This window comes from Callorhinchus milii, unplaced genomic scaffold (assembly GCF_018977255.1).
Source record: "Callorhinchus milii isolate IMCB2004 unplaced genomic scaffold, IMCB_Cmil_1.0 Scaffold5, whole genome shotgun sequence".
In the NCBI taxonomy this organism is placed as follows: Eukaryota; Metazoa; Chordata; class Chondrichthyes; order Chimaeriformes; family Callorhinchidae; genus Callorhinchus; species Callorhinchus milii.
This window is the reverse complement of record NW_024704746.1, coordinates 29,930,561-29,957,570: the sequence shown is the minus strand read 5'-3', so window position 1 is coordinate 29,957,570 and position 27,010 is coordinate 29,930,561. Positions and strand designations below refer to the sequence as shown.

The 27,010-nt window shown below is 39.3% G+C and overlaps 1 protein-coding gene across 5 annotated transcripts in view; it reads right to left on the bottom strand.

The window, feature by feature from the left end:
- Window positions 1-27,010, bottom strand: part of tspan11 (tetraspanin 11) — a 198,950-nt gene that overhangs the window by 94,766 nt on the left and 77,174 nt on the right. Inside the window, exon 1 of one of the 5 annotated variants that reach the window (XM_007895436.2) lies at window positions 16,606-16,673. The exons of the other annotated variants lie outside the window; for them this stretch is intronic. The gene's annotated coding sequence lies outside the window, so the exon portion shown is untranslated. Of the gene's footprint in view, window positions 1-16,605; window positions 16,674-27,010 lie in introns of those variants that run through there. 5 annotated transcript variants of the gene reach the window in all.

Below are 27,010 nucleotides of genomic sequence, written 5' to 3'. Positions count from 1 at the left end.
TTCCACATATGGATGAATACAAAAAAACACTTAACACAATATGCTTCAATGTTATGCAACAACCCTTTTTAACCACCTCAAATTGTTCCTACCTTTGCCACCCAAAGTACTTTACAGACGCTAATTCGGAAGGGCAAAAATCTATCAATTATACCTTCCGTTCACTTGATGGTGAAGAAGCAGAACAATTGTACATATTGGGTATACTGTATTAATTGTCCATTCAAAAAATTACCTACAGTACAGCTGCACCAACAGGTCACATATTTATTGTAGCTTTCTACAATCCTAGTGACAACCGCAAATTACATAAGAGATTTTATACTCAATATTTTGAATAACATTTCTCCTTCTTCCCGCACCCACCCACACCCAGGAACCTAAAGTATCAAATGAAATCACAAGAGATAAATTATTTAATATGGCCCCACGTAGTTATGATTTCAAGTACTTTGTTTTTCCAAATAAAACCTGGTTATCGCCCAAAATGAAATGACCTTTTTTGTGTTGCTCACGAATATATGACACAAATGTTTTTTTAAAAGGCTACGAATGATGAGCCACACATTGCTGGCTGCTTCCAATGTCACTGCTTGTCAGCAATTGCAAGCTGTACAACAACATAGGAAATCACGCACGTACAAACGCATCATGGATGTCACGAAACATTGATTGTCCAGCGCCTTGGGACGTCCTCCTGACGTGAAAGACGCTATACAAATATCATTTTTTTGTTGTTGTCACATAACACACCAGCCCGGAAAGGGAAGGGGGAACAAAACACAAAAATTCTGTTATTCAATGAACTGTTAAGGGTTTGCAAAATGAGTAAGAAAATTAGATTGAAATAAGAGGGACCTAATAATCCTTAATTTCACATTGCACCTTTCATGTCAGGAGGATGTCTTAAAGCACATCACAGGATGTAAAGTGAAGCAACTGTGCACTTCACTCAACCTTTAACCATCTCTGCTTTAAGGAATATTACTGGAGCCTACGCAGCTTCTACCTACCGGTAGTTGCCACAAACAATTTTGAAGTCTGCGACTAAATCTGCAATACATCCTCTCTGCTCAGTTCCCTAGTACCTAAGCAATCGTAAAATAAATTAAGTTGGACATATTCATTTTAATAACATTCACTTTAATAACCTTATTTTACATAAACATGTCAATGACACGGTTTTTACATTAAACAGGGCCCTCAAAATGATTAGATCCAATTTAATTTATTTTACAATTGTCACCATCATTTACATCACTAAAAGCATCAAATTCAAGAATCAGTGCTTTTTGGTACAGTAAATATTTTCATTCATTCCAAAAGAGCAAAGCTTGCCAATAATAAAAATGCTTCTGCGCGGATAGTACAGTACAGCTGAGATACTTTCATAACAAAAGCCATTTAATAGAGTGCCAGAGAAATAGAATTATAAAGAGAACAGAAAGGCTTGAGCATGTGCCTTTCTCTCAGAGATATGTCAAATCGTTGACTTTTGAGATCACGGCCTTTCTCAAAATAAAGGAAACAATTTCCTAAGCTTATCACAGGAAAGGATTATGATTTTCAATGGTCAAGCCCTTTATTTGCTCTAAAATAATTTGTTCCATAAAACCACGTTTAACCTTCACAAGATCACCAAGGTAGGTCTATCGGTTGTATGCCAAACAGAAAGTCTTCAGTTCAGTTCACAGTAGATCCACCTCAGTAAATGAATGCCAACAAACAAATGTTCAGATACATTTCCCTGGGGTTTTACTGTCTTTTCACAAGAGATGCCTTGGAATAGTCATACATCTCTGCAGTCACCCAAGGCATTGTTGATGGTTGAGCAGTCTATCTTGCTCATCCATCAGACTTGGAGGTGTCAACATGTCCTCCTCCCTGTGAATCAAGGCCCAAACAGGTTGCACAACAAGTAGCATGAGACGTGTCACTATTTTGTGCTGGTAAGAAGGGCAGTTGATTTTATATAACATTATTAATAATAATCCTTGTATTTTATATACGTCATTGAGACATCTCAAAGTGCTTCACAGAATCTACTGCAAAGCGAATTGATTGTGTATTTTGTGGGCGAAACAGTTGTGGATTGAGAGACCAAATTAAATTATTTGAGGGATTATATCCCCCGGAAAGTGATCCGCCAGTCGACCAACAACTGGGTTCCTACTTACTGCTAGGTAAACAGAGAAGTTGCAGAAACTCGCCTAAAGTTTCGCCCTGCCCAGGAATCAAACCCAGATCCTCTCGCTTGCGAGGCGAGTGCTCTAAAAGGACCCCAGTCTGTGAACATTGCTGCAAACGTTAATGAAAGGAACATGCTGAATAAATATGAATGGCCTCCTCCTGATACTTCATATATGATAGACTGTGTTATGTTATTTATATTCATGGCTATATTACGGTTTTCAACCCCGAAAAGTCGGTAATCCAGAGCATTCCTCGCAATATTAAATGATAAAGATGTACAGCATCCTATAAACACCATCGCTTGCTCACTACATACACAGGAGCTCATCAATCCAGTACTTTGGTACTTTATACCTCAGGACCAAAGATGAAAGCTGCCTTTCAAAGCACACTTTCAATAATGTTCTTTATTTTCCAGAAAATTACAATCAGATATAAATAGCCAACATTGCAGATGTTACTGTATTGAATAAGCGTACTCAGTAAAAGCGATACTCAATTGATCCACACATTTACGTGAAGAATGCAGGTGACCCAGCTTCTCAGCTGTTCAAAGACCAAGTTCTATCCAATTACACATGAGATTTTAAACCAGGGCTGATTGATACAAGTCTGGTTTGCTCACACATTTTAGCTGCCAAACACTCTGCACCCGGATCTATTGTAGCTCTCCAACATACTGAGGCGTAATTCATTCCATTCTGCACAAATGCATGCAAGCAGAACTAACCGATTAATCCATGACAAATCTAATATGTGGACTGAAATTCTTCAGTGAAGCCCTGTCAATGCTGGAAGATGCTTTCAATGGGTCATTTGAGCAATAAGATGAGAGAAATGCAGCCACAAATGGTTTGGAGACTGTCCACATTTCAACTTGTTAACTTTAACAGATATATTTAAAAGCAATAAAATATTAAAGAGAATATGTATGGCATCTTTTACGCTTCTTAACCCAACAATAGAGTAACTGAGGCTCCATATTAGTATATCATTTTATTATATTATTATTATACTGTTATATTTAATGTAATAATAATAATAATAATTAAATAAATAAGTCACTCAATCCACAACTGTTTGTGGAACTTTCTGTCCACAATTGGCTGCCGTGTTTCGCCCATAAAATATGCAGTCAATTCATTTTACAGTATATTCTGTGAAATGCTTTGAAACGTCTAGAAGACATGATAAGGCACTATATCAAATGCAAAGATTATTATTATTATTATTATTATCATCATCATCATCACATTGCAAGGCTAATTCGCACATTGCAATGTACACACTTTCTTTAAATTTCTCGGCCCTGGCACACATAAGGACAGTAAATATTAAACTTGGGTACCATGATGCTGTAGGTTTGGCTAGCAAGTGCAAGGATCATTCTTCTTACTAAACTAAAGTGACCCCCACATACTGTCTTTTTTAAGGCAGTCCCTTTATGCAGTCTCCTTCCCTCACAACAATACAGATCTCTCTCCTCTTATGCTAGGCTGCTTTGCAGGGCTGAATGATCGGAAGCCAACAATTACCCTGCTTTTAGTAATTTGTTACTGGATCTCGTGCTGTATCTGTGCTGCATGTTTGACAGCAAAATGAAGCAATTCTGCCACCGGAGCAATGAAAAAACCATAAGTCATATTAGGAGAGAGCTGGAAAGTCACATTAATAACAACAACAAATTACATTTGTATAATGCCTTTCACATTGGGAGGACATCCCGAGGTGTTGGGCAATTCAGGGATTTGGACTGGAGCAGGGTGTTGGGATCAGGAGGGTTGGAGGGCAAGAAGGATAGGGATAGGAGGGTGAAAAAATCCTAACAAAAAATCCTAACCTCAAAAATCCTCCGTTCTTCTGCGTCAAGCAATCATAATTGACAATGTAGCATGGCACTCAAGTTGTTTGACAAAGCAGCTGAATTTGCTAACACAAAGCTGACAGTGTCAACAAAACAAAGTGTGTCCAGATCTGTGTTAAAATAGGCCTTTTTTNACCAAATCAGTTCAACTTTGCAACAGTCCTATTCAACAATGAATACAAGAAAAGATGTGTAGGAATGGGAAAGAGATATTCAATCATCCTTTCATTTAATTATTCGTCTTGCTAAAAACAGGTCACCTCATTTCTCTTCTGTCTCGGTATATATGTGTTCTGTATTTCCTGCTGAAATGGTAACCAACCTGTTCCTTAAGATCAAATGTGCAAATGCACCTTTTCAATGTCTGAACTTCAGTGTTTCCTTCATTAATCTCAATTTATTACTCCAAATGGTCATTTTTCTCTCTCGTAATAACAATTTCTCCTGGCTGGAATACAATTGGCTTCTAGTACTTTGGCCAACTAGTCAGTATTCATCCGTGGACATCAATATTGCTCTATGATGTTCAGATGCTCCAGGAGGTTAATATATATGCTTATGGCAGAAGCAATCTCCCCAAACCATGATAATAATAATAATCGCTGCATTTGGTATTGTGCCTTATCACGTCTTCGAGACATCTCAAAGCACTTCACGGTATACTGTAAAGTGAATAGACTGTATATTGTGTGGGAGAAACACAATCAGAAAGAGTGAATCATTCCCATTCGGGAGATGTTTTGCTCTGATAACTACCATTAATTCTTAAATACCATTGATACCATTGCATAGTCCAAATATTTTAAGGAATCTGTTTCAATAGTCCTTGCCCACTCCTTCTTTAAGAACCCCCTAAAAACCTACTTCGACCATGACTAAGGTTACTTTCCTTCTTCCCACTCCGACTAAGGTGCATCACGATCTCTGTAAAGCTCTTTGAGACCCTATATTCACCCACCACATCAACATTAATAATCAAACCTGTGTTTAACCTGGTCTAGATTTCAAATAACTCCATCAGTATAATTGGGTAATAACTTTAACTTGCCCAATGTTCGGGTCCTGACCCAACTGTCCAGCGCCTTGGGACGTCCTCCCGACATGAAAGGCGCTCTATAAATGAAATCTTGTTGTTGTTGTTAGTTTTTTTGCAAGAACTTTTCTGAGCAATTGCTTCTGTCGCAGGTTACAGGAACAAAAAAACTACACAAATATCTTGAGAACATTTATCTGGGTGACGAACAAAAATAAATTTCCATGAACACAATTACAATTATCCAACAAACTGATAAAGCTGCACATTTATTTGTTTGCTGTGATATATTCTTGGACACAGTATGAGTGTGACAAGGAAATTGGCCTAATATTTTATCAATGAATAAGTCTCAGTGTTACTTGCTATGTAGATAGTTGTCTGATGTGGTGTTTTTAATTTCAAGTAAAATACTTCAAGAATTTCATGCTCCACATTTTTACAACCTTTTCTAAAAATACATTGCTCTAGTTTCCATACTTTCTGTAGTAAAATGTCCAATGAACTGGAAATATGAGAATGTTATCCAAATTAATTTAGGCTGCAAATTCAAATAGCATCTAGCAGCGCAATAGTCACACTTTAAAAAGGATAAAATGTCACCAAAAGATAGACTGCAAAATCACTGCTAAGTTCATTTGATTCAGATTACAGTTAAACTAACTTGCCAACTTCTATTCTCAGACCCCAAAATGTCTTTTATTTTACACGTGTAATAAATCTATTAAAAGCTTTGAGAAGATGTGGATTTTTTTCTGCAACAGCTGCAACGTGGAAGTAGATGCTGATGGACGACAAGTCTACGTTCAAGTGCCATCCGCATCTCGTCAACAATTTCTTGGCACCTCTAATTGAAGTCCTTACGGTTGCAGGAAACACACCATATCATTTGAATAATTGCTTGAGATTTCTCAGTAACTCAATAACAGGTGTTTCCAGTGAAGGCTTTCTTTTCCATGGTGTTTCTTAATCTTGAGCTGCCCTTGAGGGAATATCAAAAATAATACAGCTGTTGCTAATGTGCCTCCTGCAGCTGCAGTAACCTGTGAATACTGCTGACGATTACCAAGGCAAAAGCAAAACTCTGGACATTAATTCCCATGAAGGTATTTCGACTTCGAATTGAGTATCCAAGCTCCTGAAGCTAATGTTTTGTATCCATAGATATTCAAGAATAAATATATTAAAGCATTAAAATATATTTACACTAATAGCGATAATACAAGGTGACCAAAAAGTCGTGATATTGACCCTGTTATCTAAAAAACAGATATCATGATTTGTTTAAGACTTATTAGACACTGTAATGGCATCATGAGTTTTGGGTCACCCTGTACATGGTATTGTTCCTGCTACAGTATCAAAGCTTTAAGTATAGACCACACTCCAAATGAATACACAAGTAGTAATGCCCATGTTTCTTCTCAGCAAATTCACAAATCCTGATGAAAATTCAGCTTTCATTGAAACTTCAATTCACCAGATTTTTCCGCATTTATTTGCAGATATTGTATACTCATCATATCATGCATGAAGGCGCAATATTAAATTGCTAATTGAGTCCCAAATTTAACCCGAAGAAATTCTGAAAAATACAGTGCTTGAAGCAAACCCACGTGTTGTCTTCAACACACATAGTTCATATCCTTTAGTTGTCCAAACTTGGTCTGATAAGTATCTGGTCTCTGCACAGAGTCCAAAGTGAAACCTCATTATAATGTAGTCAACTGAGTCACCAACTGCTTTATACTGCAGGGCGCTATAACAGAAATCCTGTTCATATGTGCATCTAATATCATGTCACAACTGTAAGCTTCATGGGTCTGCCAGGGAACTATAATCATTTTTAATTTCTAGGCATAGATATGTCGTCAGTAGACCACTGTTCAAGGGAGCATGAGATATCAGAGTCAGCTCTCATCTTATTCTCACCCACCATCCACACGTTCATTGATTCAAGCGAGGCACGTTGCACAGTTTACAGGAGTTGGAACTCAACTAATTCTTCCCCAACCCAGACTAGTGTTGCCTTTACCAAGTGTGTTGATGGGTATGAGCTTAGTGTAGCTGAATGTATATCCAGAATGAAAGTTATCCAATAATACAGGGAGCCTCAAAAGTCAGATATCATCATTTATTTTAAGACTTATTTGACATTGTAACGGTATCATGACTTTCTGGTCATCCTGTTCAATTAGAGATTTTTGTCATTCTGAGCATGACAACACTTGGGCAAAATGATTGATAGTCAAATGGATTTAAATAATACCACATTGGGACAAAATAGAAATTAATTAGTTCAGCTGTAAGTTTTTTCTGTAACTTACTGGCCTGAATATAACGTAAAAATATCCAGTGACAGCATTACCAATGCCAACTACCGTGCATTGTTGTCACTATGACTCACATCAAACTCAACATAACCCAGCGATTGAACTGGTGATCTCCCTAATCTGTAAAGCTCCATACCACACCATATGTGGATTTATCTACTGACTCAATCTCTGCGATCATTGGGATGTAATGTATTAAGTGCAACCGAATAATCCTGAGGCTCAGATATCCATCGATGTCCACTGACAATTCACCTCGGGATAGCCCATTTCTGTGGAAGGCAAAGAATTTGGGAGTTGTGGATGGGATAATTTAAACATTTCTGGGCACTGCATCAACATCAAAATCAAACTTCTGCTCCTAGGCACTCAGCATGAATTCACATAGCTCTGCATGTCTTTGCTGAGATCATCTCTAGGGATCCCCCAAACATATTCATTTCTTCTTTTCCCTAGATCTTCAAAAGGAGGCACTACATACTTCTAAATTTCCTGGTCTACCCATCTGACTCTTGCATAACAACAAATCTCATTGCAGTATGTATAGTAAAACTCGCAAAAGTCTGATCTGTGTAATTCACCTAAGTCGTACATCTGCCCAAGTCCTGTTCAAGAGTTTATATTCAATGCAATTTAGACACAACTCATACTTTGCATAAGTCATATTAAATGTACTGATCCCAAGTGATTCAACTTGTGTAAGATTTACTCTGCTTTGAATCCTGAAAATGCACTCAAAGATTCAGAGCATCAGGTTAAGGTCTTGGGCCTAGATGAGGGAGGGCAAGAAGGGAGGATGGCGCAAGAAAAAATGCAATGCGCTCCTCAACCTTCGTGATCTCAGTTCACCCACATTCTTTAACAGCAGCATGGGGTGGAATTCAACAAAATAATCTAAACACTATTCAAGTTATTCCAGCAGCTGACAGCTAAGTACGGCCATTGCAGTGAGTGCAGAGTGGTAAGTTAAAGCTGAGGATCAGGGAACTCACACATTCAGCCCTCAACTCAATCATCACAGCGTTTGGTTCCACTGGCAAGAAGTTCGTAAAGGAATACAATCCTGTGGTAATTTCCCCTCCCCTCAAATGACGCAGTTTCTTTGTGTGCGTGAAGGATGAATCGATGAGGAAGAATGTGTGTCCTCGCTTTTGAAGTCTTGCTATGAATCCTTGCACTGTTCCTCGGATTGCTAAATGCCATTGCTAAATGAGCACCATAGATGCACACTTCCCTACAGAACAATAATAATAATAAAAATCCTTGCATTTGATATAACGCCATCTCACGTGTTTGAGACACCCCACAGCTCAAAGTACTCCACATCTAGAAAGTTAGGTAGCACGAGAACACTTACAGGCGTTAAACAGCGAAGTAAAATAATAATTTAGTGCGGTTCTAGATGTAAATGTAGCTCAGTGGTTAGAGCACTCGCCTTGTAAGCGAGACACCTGGGTTCAATTCCAGGAAGAGGGCGAAACCTTGGGCAAGTTTCCTTACTCCACATGCTTAATAATAATCCCTCCAAAACAAAACAATAATAATTTGGTCATTTTCAGTCCACGATTGTTTGTGGGACACTGCTGTGTGCAATTGGCTGCTGCGTTTTGCCCACAAATATACAGTCAATTCACTTTACAGCATTTTCTGTGAAGCGCTTTGAGACGTTGAGAAGACGTGCAAAGCGCTATATCAAATGCAAGGATTATTATTATTATTATAAATAGTATAATTTTCCTATGGACCCTTTCCCCCCCCACCCCTTTTAATGAAATGGACGATTCACTAGGACAAGTACATAGAGAATGTTGAATGATTGAAGCTTTTAAAAGGCTTGGCACTCGTCATGGTTTTAGTGAATGGGGTTAATGTGTCCGTCTTACGTTTCATTTTCCCACAGGGGAAAAATAACCCAGTAAGAACTGCTGTGGCTGTACAACTCAACACATTATCTTTCATTAATACTAAATCAGCATTCGAGACAATCAATTGCAGTATCTCCTTTCAGGATTAGCAAAGCAGGAGGAGTACAGCCTGCTGACAAACATCTCATCTTCCAAGATGTGGATACAGAAAGATTAGAAACATTAACATAATTGAAGGGTATATCCTTGAAATGGAATGGGAACATATCGAATATTTCTTCTTGAAACGGTTTAATGAAACAAATGGGGAAAACAGCTGCAGGAAGGGGCACTGTCACATTGCACTTAGAATAGGGGCCCCCATAATGGCTTGTCTCTTTGCTGAAGCCTGTTACAAGAGAAGATGGATTAAGCAGTTGGGTCCAGCAGGCTTTAATGTATAATAAAAATAATGATAATAAATGACATTAGACTTTCACCTCTAGACCGTCAATGTAACTGGAATGTTGTAAATATTTTGCAATGGTCTCTCCGTGATACTGAAGTTAAATATTCAAAAGATTTGAATATGAGCTTGAAGCACCCTTATATCCAGATTCACAGGAGACCTCTGTTTGATTCCCGGCAGGGTAAAACGTTGGGCAAGTTTCCTAATTCCATATGCCTCTGTTTACCTGTTTAGCAGTAAGTAGGAATCTGGTTGTTAAGTTGATTGGTGGATCGCTTTCCGGGGGTAATAATAATTCCTTCAAAAAAATTGGTCACTCAATCCATGACTGTTTGTGGGACACTGCTGTGCGCAATTGGTTGCTGAGTTTTGCCCACACAATATACAATCAATTCACTTTACAGTAGATTCTGTGAAGCCTTTTGGACGACTTGAAGATATGATAAGACACTATACCAAATGTAAGGATTATTATTATTGTTATTATTCAGTGGCCATGCTGGTTGGTATGTGCTGTGCTACACAGCTGAAGTTTCCCTGAGTGTCAGCCTGGATGATAGGAGTTCAAAGTACTGATGTGGTGCTTGAACCCACAGCCTTCTGACTTGTCTACCAAGGCAGGCTGTCACTTGATCGAGACTGATGAAACAAAAGTCTGCAACTGTGAAAACCCTAGACAGGTTTGTGTGGAGGCAGCATAATTTGACAGTAAACGCAGCTATGCAGCACAGATACACAGTGGTACACAAACTGGCAGAAAGGCCATTTATCAGTGGTGCTATAACAGACAATGATGCATTAATTACTATGAGGTTGAGACTAAAGCACAATATTGGGGAAGAGCACAAGTTCCACTTCACATCTGGCTATACTATATACCTAAGTGATGTGTACTCAGTGCCCAAATTGGAAACCCAGATTGGAAACTACTGTTTCACTGCACAGCAATGATCACAGTCATGTCAGATCCACAGATACCAAGTCAGTCAGCAATTTCAAAGCTGCAACACCGGAGGGTGAGATCATTTGACAGGATAACCTAAATAGGACACAAATGTTTGTGCGGATCAATCATAAATTATATTGGTCAAACAGCTGGCAACGAACCATCTAAGGGAAGACTTATTTAAGATCACTCCCTTCACCACTACGCGTGGAATCTGAAACGTGGGACATAATTCTGGGAGCATCTACACATGCCTTGCACTCCATCAGACCATAAACTTACTCAAGAGGTTTCTCTTCTTTGCTTGGCCAAGCTTGGGAAAGAGCTGGAAAGCGGAATTAGCAAAAAAAAGGACCACATAAATATTAATCCCTACATTTGATATTTGCCTTTCACTCCGGGAGGACACCTCAAAGCATTTCACAGGAATTACCTCTAATGTGTAATGACTGGGTATTTTGTAGGCCAATGCACCAGATAGTATATATAGAGCAATGTCCTACAAGCAGCAATGAAGTGAATGACCAATATATCTGGGAGATTGTTGGCCAGGATACCCTGAGAAATTCCATTCTCGTTTTGAATAGTGCCGTGGATCTTTAACATTCGCCTGAACAAGCAGATAGGTCTTCTGGTTAACGTTTCATCCGAAGGATGACACAGCCAGCTGAAAGTTTCTAAATTAGATGTGTAGTTCTAGGGACATATTGTCTGGTGGGAGACAAACCAGGTAAAACTTCTTAAATAATAAGAATGGAATAATAGAATAATACTCCTTGCACCTTATCCTGTCTTCGAGACATCTCAAAGCGCTTCACGGAATATACTGTAAAGTGAATTGGAAGCTAATACCAACTATTTTCCATTATGATCTTTGTACGAGGACATTGTAAAATGTAAATTGCAAGGGTTGATATTGATTACGAAGCAAGGAACCTTTGCCTCATCTGCAGTTTTACTATTGTCTGTAAGATTATCTGTAATACATCTGAAATTAACAGTTGTGTAACAGGGGGATCAAACACTGGCTCCACTTGAAGATGTCTCGGAAGTCGTTCTTCCTCAGACATTCATAGTCTGCATTCCATCGAACAGCCCAAAGTAAAGTTGTTCATTAGCGGCAGCTGCAATAATGTTATTGGTCACAATACTAATGAAACCCTTGACTTGCCTGCTGACAAGAATTTACAGCTGCTGTAACAAATGCTCAAAATAAACTGCTGTAAAAGGTGCGACCAAGCTCTCTCTCTCTCTCTCTTTTTTCCAAGTTTCAATATTGCTTAAAATATTCCTAGATTGTCATCCTCCTCTCTGGCTCGCTTCAAAATGAAATTTTTTACACACCTGCACAAGTCAAAATGGAGGGCGTAAATTTATTTTGTCACCCATCAGCCTCGCTCATATGGGAGCAAACTCTGAGTCAGAAGGTATTGTGATTTTGAACTCAGCCTAGGCTGACAGTCCATACAGATAACTTGTGAGGTACATTGTTAGAATTGCTATCCTTCAGATGAGTGTTGAACCGAAATCCCATCTGCCTCTTCAGGTGGAGGTTAAAGATGCCATGGCACAATTTGGAAAGGGAAGGGAATTTATTCCAATACTCCTGGCCAATAAACCCACAGATAAAATTAGTCATTCATTTCACGGCTGTCTGCTTTGCGTAAAAAGTGTTATATTAAAGATCAGGATTATTTTTGTTATTACTGCAAGCAATTTCCTTTCGTGCGCAGATTATGCAGTGATTTCTAATGGGATTCCTTCATGAAGAAAATCCTTAATCAATGAAGTGAAGACCCTTACCGGGAACTGTAATTCCATCACAGTGGAACAGCCCTCTCAAACTTAACTGCATCAGAGCAGAGTGCCCATGGGTCTGTGTGATTCACCCTTGGTTTCCATAAGGAATCACTATATATTACCGCCCACAAAATACACAATCAATTTATTTTACAGTATATTCTGTGGAGCACTTTGAGACGTCTCAAAGATGCGATAAGGAGTGATATCAAATACAAAGATTATTATTATATTGGGTCTCTCTCTATATATATATACAACTTATCATCTTGTAAATGTCACTTAAACGAATGCTCTGAGTTTTTATGGCAGTCAGTTTATTTTATATAATATTGGTATAAATATAGTCCTCCCAAATCTTCCTCAGTAACTAACCCAGCTTAAATCAACCCTCTGGATTCAATTTGACTTTTAAAAGTCATCTAGGAATGCATGCAATAAATATGAAACACACACATAATATCATAAATATTTATTGTGTATAGCAAAATTCACACACAACCGGTGAAATGCCTAATTAACTCATTTTTTTTCTATTTTCTCCTCTTACACCCACTCCCCTTTACACTCAATGTGATAGCTCATCTGGTGTATAGTTCCACAGATTTTAATAGTCTTCACATGCTATTCTAACACAGCAAGCGCCCGCAGTCTATTCAATGTCGGACATCCAAACCAATCCTCTCCTTACCTGATCAACATACATAAACAATTTCGAACAAGGGATATAGGAGCTAAGTTGAACAGGAACCATGGTGACTTTTTCTCCTCGCTAGCTCAGGTGCACTGAGATCAACTGTACCACTCCCACTAACGCCCCTGCTGAGATAAGCTAATTCAGGATTGATCAAAGCCTGAACTTGTGATCACAAAGCACCAGTGAGATTTAGATGAAGAGGACACTTGAGTCCATTTGATGTATGAAGAGCGATAAGCAGCTGCTTCTCAAGCGCCACAAGCAGCAGGAAGCTTGCCAGGCAGTGCTCTCAATGGCAATTTCATCTGATTAAACTCCAGCCAGAAGTACCACAATGCATAACGCACACTCTGGTGTCCCCAGGCTATGGATCTCACCAATTTGTTTCCGGAATTAGCTGTGACAGATACCCAGCTGACTAAAACAAAAGTCATTCTTACAAAATACCCATCTTTCTGTGTCTCATTACCACATCACGTTTTCATTACAGCATCAGGGTCTAAATGAGTCCAGTTCTCTGATCATCACTCCCTGGTGAATTGTTTCATCTGTTGAGTACCCTAGAGCTATAGAAATTTACAGCACAGAAGGAAGCCATTCAGCTCATCAAGTCTGTGCTGGCTACCCTGTCCCACTCTATCTCCATACCTCTTCGAGCCTTTACGTTTCATATACACAACTACTTTTCCCTTGAAACCCACAAAGGACACCTTACCACCTTAGTTATGTATTTCTACCACCTTACTTGGCAGGACATTTCATATCCCAACAACTCTATGTGTGAAAAATATTCTCCTACGCGCTCCTTTCACTCTTGATATGATTATCATATCTGTGGCTTCTAGGCTAAGACTCCCCAGTAGAAATAGCCTCCCCCAATTTACCCTGTCAATACATCTCATAATTTTGTGTACCTTCTGGTTAAAGAATATGCTATGCTTCCTGGTGACTATTTTGGATCTCTCCTTCAATACCGTGAACCTGTGCTCTCTTGTGCTACTTTGGCATACCTGAAAGTATTGATCTGGGCTGACTTTATCTCATTAAATACCCCACTAAGACTTCTCTTTCCAAGACCCATCTTGTGGAGTCCTGTAGCTCAGTGGTTAGAGCACTCGCTTTGCAAGTGAGAGACCTGAGTTCAATTCCAAGCAGAGGGCGAAACCTTGGGCAAGTTTCCTTACTCCACACCGAGCCTAATAATAATCCCTTCAAAACTAAAAACAATAATAAATTGGTCATTTTCAATCTACGACTGTTTGTGGGACATTGCTGTGCGCAATTGGCTGCCGCGTTCGCCCACAAATATACAGTCAATTCACTTTACAGTGTGTTCTGTGAAGCGCTTTGGGACGTCCTCCCGACGTGAAAAGCGCTATATCAAATGCAAGGATTATTATTATTATTATCTTAATCATGGTTAACACCATTTTAGAAGACTATGCTGAAGTACTGGCTTTTACTTAAGTAATACAGACTTAAAACATTTCATTTGTTATCATGGAGTTTAACAGAAATAAATTCATCTACAAATAATGGTATGAACCCGTTCCTCCTTATAAAGGATTGAAATTGTAAAAGATAGAAAGCAGCGGTTCACTAATAAGCATTGTACCGATTTCTAGTTAAATTGTTGGAAGAACTTGTGTGCATCTCCACAAAATATAGATATATTATCACCAAACCCATTTTCATGGATAAAAGTGGGATATTAGGAAGAGCCACATTGCTGTTCTTCTCAATAGGTTATTGCATTCTCATGAAGCTCAAAGTTTCTCCATACAGCAATAAGATACAAAGATTACCACTTAAAATTAGATTTCAACACCCACGGTCTTTTAGATGAGTAAACCACTACTTTTTGTGGAGTTGCAGTGATTTTAACTCCTAAATAATAATAATCTTTTCATTTGATATAGCACCTTATCACATATTCGACCATGCAGTCCTTTGGATGACACGTTACATTGAGGCCTTGAATACCTGTTTGGGTGGATGTTAAAGATCCCATGATACCCTCTGATACCCTTTAAAAAGAGAAGAGTTTCTCCTTGTAACCTGGTCAACGATTCTTAGGATTAAAAAATATTTATTCAGTTAATAGCTACTTTTCCATCAGTGCAAAGTAGTAGCTGCTCTGTATGCCTAAACTTTACAGTAAATCTCGAAAGGCTTTGTAACATTTCAACGATGTGATAAAAAAACCCTGACAATCCAAGGTGAGGTCAACACCACATATCTGACAAATAAACTTTGACCCCAGAATATTAGTGCAAGTCAGTAGGTACATCTGGAAAAAGGTTAGGATTCATGTCTGGACCCATTCTGCAGATAGGGTCATTGGTGATAAGAGTGAAAGAAGATTTATACATGCACAGAAACCGAAATCCACGGAGGGGACCTGGAAACAGAGCAGTGTGGACAGGACAATTCTGTATCACTGCACAGAAAAGAGATTAAGGCCTTTGCAGAGGCACCGAGTTGGACAGTAACTCGACAGGCTGCTCAATTCTCAAACAGTTTATATTGAAACATTGCTGTCTCTATTGCCAGCTGCATTCATTCAGTGACTGTGCAATCTGCATTAGTTTCCAATGGCAAGACCTTTGACAATACTGAACCCTGCCTTAGTGTGGAAGAGGTGCGGAAATGTGATAAGGAATGGAGGGTTACTCTCCAATTACCTTTTAAGGTCCTGTGAAACTCTGAAACACATTCTGTGGCTCTGAGAGCCATTTATAATTATTTACAGTTGCCTGGACATGCTTGCCATCTACTGGCTTCACACGGAACTCCAAACTGGAAGATGTAACACTGTTCCTTTTTAATGAGATTATGAAGTTGCAGAGCTCCCAATAATTAACGTCCACTTATATCGCGTTTCGCCCACAAAATCTACAGTCAATTCACTTTACAGCATATTCTGTGAAGCGCTTTGAGACGTCTGAATGACGTGATACAGTGCTATATCAAATGCAAGGATTATTATTATTATTATTATATCACCATGTGAATCATTAAAAAGATACAACAAGTGATAAACAAGTAAACCCACTGGAGAATTGCAGAGAAAGGAAAAAGTCTATTTGCTTGAAAAAACAAGGGAGGAGCAGGCAACAACAACAACAACTTGCACTTATATAGAGCACACTCCACACAAGGTAGCGTCTCAGAGCGTTTTTGATCTCAACCCGATATGTGGCATCAACTGTGCCTGACAGTACAATCTTGCCAATTTAGTCGGCATAATCAGAGCAACACAGATGGGTTTTAAGCACCAAAATATAGGGTATTGAAGACAATGTGTTAGGTTACTCTAGAACAGGTAATATGAACAGGTGAGCGACAAGACAAGACAAACAAAAGCATGTAGGTTTGTAAACTGTGTGATCTGGATTTAGAAAAGGAATCAAGACTCATACATACCCAATTCAAAGCTGGTGAACTCTCAATTGAACAAGATGCACCTCAGCCCTTGGTTCAAGATTTAAATCAACTCAGACCTGAAAAGATAAGGCATATATGGGTTCAACTCCTGGATTCCAAACATCTAAAAATAGCTGCTTTCTCTGATAACATAAAAACAATGGCTTTATTCTCCCGACCTTGGCAAAAGTGGAATGAATGGCAGAAGAGAAATATTTGAAAGTGATGAATGCTCATGGAATCCCAATGCAAATAATTTAATTTTAAGAAGAAAATTCTTCTACCGATTCCCAAATAATGGCAAGGTAGAGGGTGACAGCTCCGGTATAAATAGGGCAGCTTCATAATCGCTAGGAGACTGCACAGCAGCCGATCGCTGACAGATTAGTATTCACAGGAGGGAGTTAATGAATAAAACTATTCTGCACAAAACCTGCAATGGCCAGTTCTTTGTACTGAAATTCTTTTTGCATTGAAGCTAAAAGAATTTCCCCCCCTCTACCTTCCCCGGGAATAAATCGTTGATTTCCACAGAAGGAAAGGTCAATTCTCAGAGATAAATCTTAGCTGATTTATTTTTACATTTTGAATATAATTCACATCAATTAAGGAAGAAAATAATCCTCCATTAACAGAACTCTACTCCAAACACAAGTAATTTGGATGGGATTTACCAAAGAAACAACAAAAAACAGCTCAGTCATATTTTGTGAATAGCAAAATACAAATCCATAATAAACATGTTGGTCTTAGCTAACAATTGGAGGAGCAAAAGGTCTTTCAATTCAAGTTATTTTTTAGTTTTGAGCGAGGGAGGGGGAGGTTGCACTGAAACAAAGTATGAAGACAAAACTGACACATTCCCATTGGTATCTTGTAAAGGTTACACAATGATTCAATACTTCTTTATTTAATAAAATATTCTTTTGTGCTCTTGCTACTTTTTATCAATGTCTTGTTATTGAACGAGGAATGCTGATGGTGGAGGAGAAGGAAAAGGCTATGGGATGGCTAAGCCAAGCATAGCATCAGTAGTGAATATCATCATACTCATGGTAAGCCGATTCAAACAACTTTTAAGAGAGAAGTAGATAATTATTTGGGGAGGACAAGTTTACAGGGCTGTGGGGAGAGAGCGGGGGAGTGGGACTCACTTGGATAGCTCTTTTCAAAGAGCTGGCACAGACACGATGGGCTGAATGGCCTCCTTCTGTGCTGTATAATTGTATCAACTCAGTTTCTTTGGGCTCATTAACGTGGTCGGGGTCAATAATATCCCCAGGCAAGTTCCCTTTACAAATCTGCACTGTTAACAAGAATTGACACAATTGAAACTCAAATGAATTGCGGCTCAGCGTTTTTAAGAATGAGCATATGTGACAATATTAATCAGTATGTTACTCTGCTACTTTAGAATCAGCTCTGATAGGGTGCAAGTTTCTGAGTGTTGTGTTTCACAAATGTAGACAGGACTGTCGTCCTGGGGGGAAGGGAGGAAGGGGCTAGCTCCAAGGTGAACCTCAGAATCGAGCCAAGCCTCTATAGCAGTCTTGGTATATAGCAGTATATAGCAGTCTTATATACTGCCCTTCACATAGGGTAGCGTCTCAGAGTTGGATGCGGAACTGGGGAGAAAGGGCAGGTGTCCGCCGGCAAGGTCAAGAGAAAAGTCCTCAGGTGCGATTTGAAGATGGGTAAAGAATGGGAGGGAATGGGAAATGGATTGTGTCAGGCAGCTCCAGAGGTTTGGGACATATTGGCTGAAGGCACAGCCACCAACAGTGACACTGAACCATGAAAGCCAGAATTCAAGTCACGAGCATGTACCATAACGGTACTCTCTCGCTCGAAGCATTAGAATGTTTGTGGGACGCCGCTGGGCGCAATTGGTTGCCGCGTTTCACCCACAAAGTACGCAATATTACGCAATAGTACGCAATTCCAGGCAGGGCGAAACCTTGGGCAAGTTTCCTTACTCCACACGCCTAATAATAATAATCCCTCCAAAAACCAAAAACAATAATAAATTGGTCATATTCAATCTACGACTGTTTGTGGGACATTGCTGTGCGCAATTGGCTGCCGCGTTCGCCCACAAATATACAGTCAATTCACTTTACAGTGTGTTCTGTGAAGCGCTTTGGGACGTCCTCCCGACGTGAAAAGCGCTATATCAAAATGCAAGGATTATTATTATTATAATATATTCTGTGAAGCGCTTTGAGACGTCTCAAGACATGATAAGGTGCTATATCAAATGCAAGGATTATTATTATTGTTCTTAGGTGGCCAACGGTACGAAAGCTATTTTTAAATGAATGAGAAACCTGTAAAGCAGTGGTTTGTATTTGACCAATATAAATATGATATAACCATAGTATTTAATGTATGAATCCATGGTCTACTTACTCCCATTGTATACAGTACTCAGTCCAAGCATAACAGTTCAATACAAAATCTAAATTAAACAGTTCCAAAGCTTTAAACAGAAAATTTACCACATCCACTGGCTAAAATTAGTTAAATGAAGCCCTGGGCTTCAGCTCAGGGCAACTTAATCAATTTTTGCGCAAAATGTGTTTTTATTGATTTTCCCCGTGGTGTTTTTGTTTTGATTCAATTGCCGTATAAAGAAGGCTCCGGGAAGGTATTTTATAAAGTGATTATTTTTACAAGCAGGCGATTGATTGCATACCACTCCAATTCCAAGGATAATATTTCTTGACAAACCAGGCGTGATATAAAGCATTAATTGTATAGCAGCAGAACTGGGAAAACAAAGGCAGAGTTGTTCTCTTCAGCAATCCTTATCCAGGGTTCTTCCAGCTCAAGTATGAACTAACATTAAAATCTTTCTAAGGTACCATTGACCATACAATCTACATTCGTATAGTTCCTTTCACGTCAGGAAGACGTCTCAAAGTACTTTTCACAGCTGACTAGGAGCCCAAGCTGCTTTATAGGTAAGGGCAACAACAACAGCAACTTGTATTAAATAGTGCCCCTCACGCAATCTAGTGTCCCAGAGCGCTTGAGGGCAGAGGGAGGGAATGAAGTGAAGCACTCCAGGATGGAGTTCCACAGAGCAGGGCTGAACACTCACCCACCAAAGGTGGGGCAGATCGAGAGATGGGGGACATGAAGCCAGCCTGTGTTCCCTGAGGTACGGTGAGGTACTATAGTCAATGTACTCATTCCTGGTAATAATGTTCATCACCAACAACATCTCCTAAATATTAACTTAATTCCACAGACACTAGTCTCACATTCTAAAGCTATGTTTCTTAGTGTCCCGTATATCCAAATCCACAGCAATCTCTCCCAAGTAACTCATCCCATCTATTTTCCAAATATTAAAATGAAATGGAATTCTGAAGAAAAAAATGTCCTCCGACTTATCCGAATGAACTAAGAAACTATTCACAATGTTCCCACTGTCTTCTGAAATAACACCACATAATCAATTTATTAAATGCTGAAAACCATGTTGCAAACAAACAACTTTGCACAATTCCTACCAATTCCTACAGATCACCTTGCTCGCAAAGTGTATGAAATATGTACAGTACCACCAGAGGGAGCAAATGTGTCTAAACAACTGTAAAGTTCAAAGGGAACATGGGTATTTGGGGGAATTTCATAATTAAGAATTCAGGAAGTTACTATTTTTGGTCCGGAGGCTGAACTTGAATTGGCAAAACATCCTCTGGTTACCAGAAGGAATTCTCGTTTGGAAGAAGTACCGCAAAATGACACCATTATGTGAAACCTCTACTTTTATTTGCCAGGGTGAATCCTTAGGCAAGTTTCCTCACTCCATAAGCCTCTGCTTAACTAGCAGTAAGTGGGAACCGGGTTGTTCGTTGATTTGCGGATCGTTTTCCGGGGGTAATAATCGTTTCAAAAAAATATATAAAATAATAATTTGGTCAGTCATTCAACAACTGTTTGTGGAACACTGCTGTGCGCAATTTGTGGAGTCCTGTAGCTCAGTGGTTGAGCACTCGCTTTGCAAGCGAGAGACCTGAGTTCAATTCCAGGCAGAGGGCCAAACCTTGGGCAAGTTTCCTTACTCCACACTCCTAATAATAATCCCTCCAAAACCAATAATAAATTGGTCATTTTCAATCTACGACTGTTTGTGGGACATTGCTGTGCGCAATTGGCTGCCGCGTTCGCCCACGAATATACAGTCAGTTCACTTTACAGTGTGTTCTGTGAAGCGCTTTGGGACGTCCTCCCAACGTGAAAAGCGCTATATCAAATGCAAGGATTATTATTATTATTGAATGACTGACCAAATTATTATTTTATTTATTTTTTTGAAGCGATTATTACCCCCGTGAACCCGGGTCCTCTCGCTTGCGAGGCGAGCGCACTAACCACTGCGTTATGGGACTCCGTAATATAGTACGTACCATATTTTGATTACTGGACTTTGTGTAGCTTCCTACATTATTACTACAATGAACCAGATCCCTGGTGAACTTGGAAATAAACAGAAGAATAAACAGAAGGGATCTCAAGTTATCAAAACATGAACTACTGAGAAACTCAATTTTAACTAGCAGCACAGAGAAACCACAGCTTTTCCTCTTTGAACTGTAATTACATCGGCCACCCACCTTACTGCAAAGATTTATAATAATCCGTGCATTTGATATAGCGCCTTTCACGTCGTTGAGATGTCTCAAAGAGCTTCACAGGATATACTGTAAAGTGGGTGGATTGTGTTTTTTCTGTTGCCACTTTTTCTTTATAAAATGTTTGATCAAAAAAAAAGGTGAAAGGGCATTAAAGGGAAACCAAAAAGAGAAAATGGCAAACTGAGATGCTGAAGTGGCAGCTTTCCGCAGTAGAAGGTGATCAAATTTAGCTCCATTAGCTCTCCCCCTAACCTACCAAGTCAGGGCATCATAACTTACTGAGTAAAGCTCAGCACAAGGCTATAGACAACAGAAGCTCACTGGCTTGAATCCCGGAATGTGCCGAATATGTTGATCTTAACCAACTGTTAAGACCACTACAATTAGCCTAGTTCCATCACATTAGCAAAGGGAAAGACCAACGGCTCCTGACTCCTGTCACTTCCTGCAGCTTGCGAGTCGTGTGTACTCAATACAATGGAGACCCACCAGAACACAAAGAGGCCAACCAGTACTATAACATATCTAGTCAGCCCTCCCATGTTCACCGCTCACGAACGGAGAAAGCAAAAACAACTAGTAAAGTATTAAAATCTGTTTCCACTGTAGTGTTAAAAGGAGCATAAGAACCTGAGGCAGCTTATTCCCCCTGAAAACGAAACCACTGAGTAGTGTGAACCACCCAATTTTACCAACAGCTGGAAACAGAGAACGTGCAGCCCATGTTCGAATCAACAACAACAACAACTTGCATTTATATCTCGTCCCAGAGCACTTAATAATATCATCATCAATAATAAACATTTGATATACAGCGTGCACTGTCAAAAAGGGCTTCAAATTGCTTTTAAGTGTAGTGACTACAATAAGTTTCCTTACTCCACATGCCTGATAATAATGCCTCAAGAAAAATAAATAATAATAATTTGGTCACTCAATCCACAACTGTTTGTGGGAACCTGCTGTGCGCAATTTACCAATTGCTACCAATTTCGCCCACAAATATACAATCAATTCACTTTACAGTATATTGTGTGAAGCGCTTTGAGACGTCTCGAAGACATGAAAAGTGCTATATCAAATGCAAGGATTATTATTATAATTATTATTATTATGATTATTATTACACTTGGAGGCAAATCAGATGGCCAATTTATGCTCAACATGGTCTCACAAACAGCCATGAAGTGAATCACTAATTTATCTGGGGAATTGTTTGCCAGAACACCGGGAGAATCTCCTGTGCCTTTATGCTTTATGTCACAAAGTCTTTAATATCTGCTGAACAGGCAAGTGGGACCTCAATTTAACATCTCGTCCAAATGGTGGCATGTCAGACAATTCATTCAGAGATCTCTCAGGGACTGCACTGCAGTGTAAACCTGTACCAAAAGCTCAAGTCTCGATGATCCCACAACATTTCTGACTAGGAGCCAACTGAGCCAAGCTGATCTGACTGTGTAATATAAATAATATAATATACATCATAATGGAAAGGCGTGAGCATCAGCACAGATAAAAAGCAACCAAGATAACTAATCCTAGTGATAGCTGAACAAATGCAGTTGTATAATGGCCCTCACTGCAAAGTAACAAAAACAAGAGGAGGAGATGGGGGGGGAAAAATCACTTTCTGTTACACAGGATGTGCTGGTATAAGAGGAAAGGATTTGAAGTTATGTGTTACAGACTTGAAAGGATATTAGAATTCTAAACACAAGCTTGCAAGTTTTTTTTAACTGAGGAAAAGATTGAGTGAAGATATGACTTAATATACTTAACATGCAGAAAGGCACTGGCAACATTTGAAATAGGTAGTTTTATCTGTGTTTGCAGAACTAGAGGCAGTGTGGCATATAGTTAACACGTCTCAAGCAAGATGAGAGATTCGAATGAAATTTTATTTTCCCAACAGGATAGGAGACCAGGCTGTCATCGAAAGCAGCATTATTGTGTCAATTACCTCCTTCAAAGAAAAGCTAGATAAATACCGGGAATACAGCACGTGAAGGTGAGGCGTGGAAGGGCTGACTGCATACTCTGGGAATACAATGGTTCATGTATATACTGGAAACAGGGAAGATACATTTTGCATCAGTGAAATGCAGGCAGTCAGGGACGAAGAATGCGATTGTGTTGACTCCAAAACTCTCACTCCATTACCTTGTACAACAGGGAGAAATATTAAAGTGCTTTTTCTCCTCAAAGTACCTCATCCAACTGACCCTGTGGTCCTAAGATTCAGTTTAAATGAGTGCTCTGTTACGATTTCCATCCAGTTTTATTTAAGACATATTGGTCAGCGATGATCAACTATTGTGGAGTCCTGTAGCTCAGTGATTAGAGCACTCGCCTCGCAAGCGAGAGACCTGGGTTCTATTCCCGGCAGTGCGAAACGTTGGGCAAGTTTCCTTACTCCACACGCCTCTGTTTACCTAGCAGTAAGTAGGAACCCGGTTGTTAGTCGATTGGCAGATTGCTTTGCTGGGGATAATAATCCCTCAAAAAATACAATAATAATTTGTTCACTCAATCCATGACTGTTTGTGGGACACTGTTGTGTACAATTGGCTGCCGCATTTTGCCCACAAATACACAGTCAATTCAATTTACAGTATATTCTGTGAAGCGCTTTGAGACATTTTGAAGACGTGAAAAGCACTATATCAAATGCAAGGATTATTATTATTATTATAATAATAGATATCTGCAATACTTGCCATTGCTTCGTCAAAGATTTTACTAAAACCTAAATATACAATGTTCCCCATTGCCCGTAAGATTTATTACATCTTTGAAGAACTCCAATAGATTTGCAATGCACCATCTTGCTCCCATAAAGCTTGCTTATAATTCAGTATTTCTCCAGGGGCTTCATTATCCTCACCTTCAGGATGCTCTTCCCTCCTACAGAAGTCAGATTCATCAGTCTGTGCTTTGCTCCTTATAGCAAGTTAACGCTATTTTTCCTGTCCTCCATTCCTAAGGCAACCCTCTCAACGAGCCACTCAGTATACCTGTCCAAACATTGTCAATTTCATTGGCTTCTTCATTGAGTATCTTGGATCCTTTGTGACTTGCCTCTTTCAGTGCTTACAATCTGCCAGTTACCTCTCCACTCAAAATATCTATTGTTCTTAGAATCGCATCTTGAACTGGGAATAACACATTGGGAAGACACTCTGTTGTCCTCAGTGAATAAGGAACACTTTATTACGCCTGCCATTCCGTAGTTATTTCAATATCGCGTCCTCTTTGGGATCTATCAGAGGTCCTACGCTTTTCCTTAACTACTCTTTTTCTGCAGATAATCTCCCTTCCACTCCACAGATTTGGAATGGGCGCTAAGATACGATTTGAAGGAAATTGAGTGAGGAGGGGGTTCATACAAAACAAATGTGTGGGATTTAATGAACTTATTATGAAAAATGACATTTCAGGTCAAAAGCCTAATCTTGACTGGGTGACTTATTATTACTTATCCCAAAATTAGCCTCTTCACCTTTACTTCTCAGCAAAACTCTGCTGAACGTTCATGGCTCTGTGAGGCCAATGTCCCAATGGTTGCATTATACACGACACACAGAGAAATGCTGACCTGGGATTGTGCCCTATTATAGCACTGGTTGTTATTTTATCGGTCCCCATTTACCATTATATATTAGTAGACACAATACTGTTATACAACAATTCCTTTCAAAAATCTAACTATAATAGAATTGCAAGAGTAAATCACTCACAATAAGCTGTGGTGGTTTAACAAGGTGCACAATGGAATGGATTCTGCCTGCCAGGTCTCCTTTGACGATGGTTGCTGAAAGCTACTGATGAGATATTAGCATATTTAGACAGCAATCAATCTTCTATAGATGTTTAAATGTGATGACAGTTTACTTCTGTCTGTTAAACATCTCGATGTTCAAAAGTTCATCTCAAAACTAAAAAGATCAATTTTTTTTCCTTCTCTGTTCTTTAGTAATTATTTGTTTGAGTGCACTGTCATAATATTGACGCTCATAATGTGGCAATCTGCCTCTTACAAAGATGTGCTTGGCTAGGCAGGAGCAGAATTGGCCATTTTCAGGCCCATTTTCAGCAAGAATTGCGAGCGGGGAAGACAATGGAGGGAACACTTGTGAAGTTTGTTTAAACTCAAGTGGGATATTTATTGAGGTGATAAATTAGTGTTGACAGGCAGACAGGGCCAGAACATAAACCAACTCCGTCATTGAAGCTCTGGGATTAACAAATAAAAAGTGAACTCCATTCTTGTCTCAGCCGTGCTTTGTAAAGATTGTTTTAGTTGCAGTTAAAAGTTAATTGCATACTGACTTTATGTTATCTTTGATGCATTTTTGATAGAGTCCTGATGTGCAAACTACCCAGCCAGCAGTTTCCCCAAAAGCATTTGCAAATCTGGATCAGCAGAACAAGTTTGGGATTTCAGTCAGTAATAAAATTACCAGTTAAGGACAAGTCAGGGGTAAGAAATGATTTGCTCAGCCATTAGACTGTTCCAGTTACATGCCTGAATTAAATAGGTATTAACTGCCAACCAGAGGGTTGGGAGAGAAACAAGGCAGTCAATGTGCTAAATAAAATTACTGCATTTCCAGAGACTGCAGCATTATTTACAAGTTAGATGAAAAAGAGAGCGAGAAAAAGTAGGCAATTGTAATCCTGAATAAAGAAAGTTACAAATGTATCTAGATTAGTAGTTGTGTGGAACAGATATGATCTTCAGTATTAGATCACAAGATCGGTTTGGATGAAGAAGACCCCAAGATCATTCGATTACATCCTGTCAGAGGACCCACCCTACTATTGCCCCATCACAGCATCAAGCTACTTTTTAATTGAGTCCAGTGTCCTGGCCTTAACCACCCTTCCTGGTAACCTGTTCCAGATGTTAATTACCCTTTGAGTAAAGAGAAACTGCCTGGTATCTGTCCTGAAATTGCCCTTTACAACTCTAAACCTATGTTCTCTTCTTCTACTGTCTTCGTGTTTCCTGAACTATTGATCTGGGTTTACTTTTTCAATCCAATTTAAAGTTTCATACACGCCTCTGTTTACCTAGTAGTAAGTAGGAACTCAGGTGTTAGTCGATTGGCGGATTGCTTTTCCGAGGATAATAATTGGCAACTAAATCCATGACTGTTTATGGGACACTGCTGCGGGCAATTGGCTGCCTTGTTTCACCCACAAAATATACAGTCAATTCACTTTACTTTCTGTGAAGTGCTTTGAGATGACTCAATGCAGTGCAGGCACTATATCAAATGCAAGGATAATTATTATTACATGAAGACTTACTTTGCCGGCTCTGCAATTATTAATGCCAACAAACGGCGCCTCGTTGGTAAATCAGACAGGTTTTCATTGCTGCCAAAATACTGTACTTTTTGATATCTCCACTTAAAGTGAATTATAATTATAGGAAGGGCAAACATTAAGGAAATTTTCTTAAGTTTCCTCCCAACTGTCTGCAAGTGTAAAAAAATCTGTAAATTATTAACAGGTCCAGAAGAGTTCCAGGCTAAGGGGGTCCAGATTGAAATCCCATCCTCAAATCATTTGAACTCAATTTGGTACACTGCCAATACTAAGCAGAAACATAGTACAAGATGTAGCAGTTGCATCAGGCATATGCTCCACACTCCTCTCCAGTGCACCAGCCATGATGGAACAACAACTTCTGTTGATCACGAACACCATTCCCGATGCAGCAGAAACAACTTGAACCATTTAAACATCTA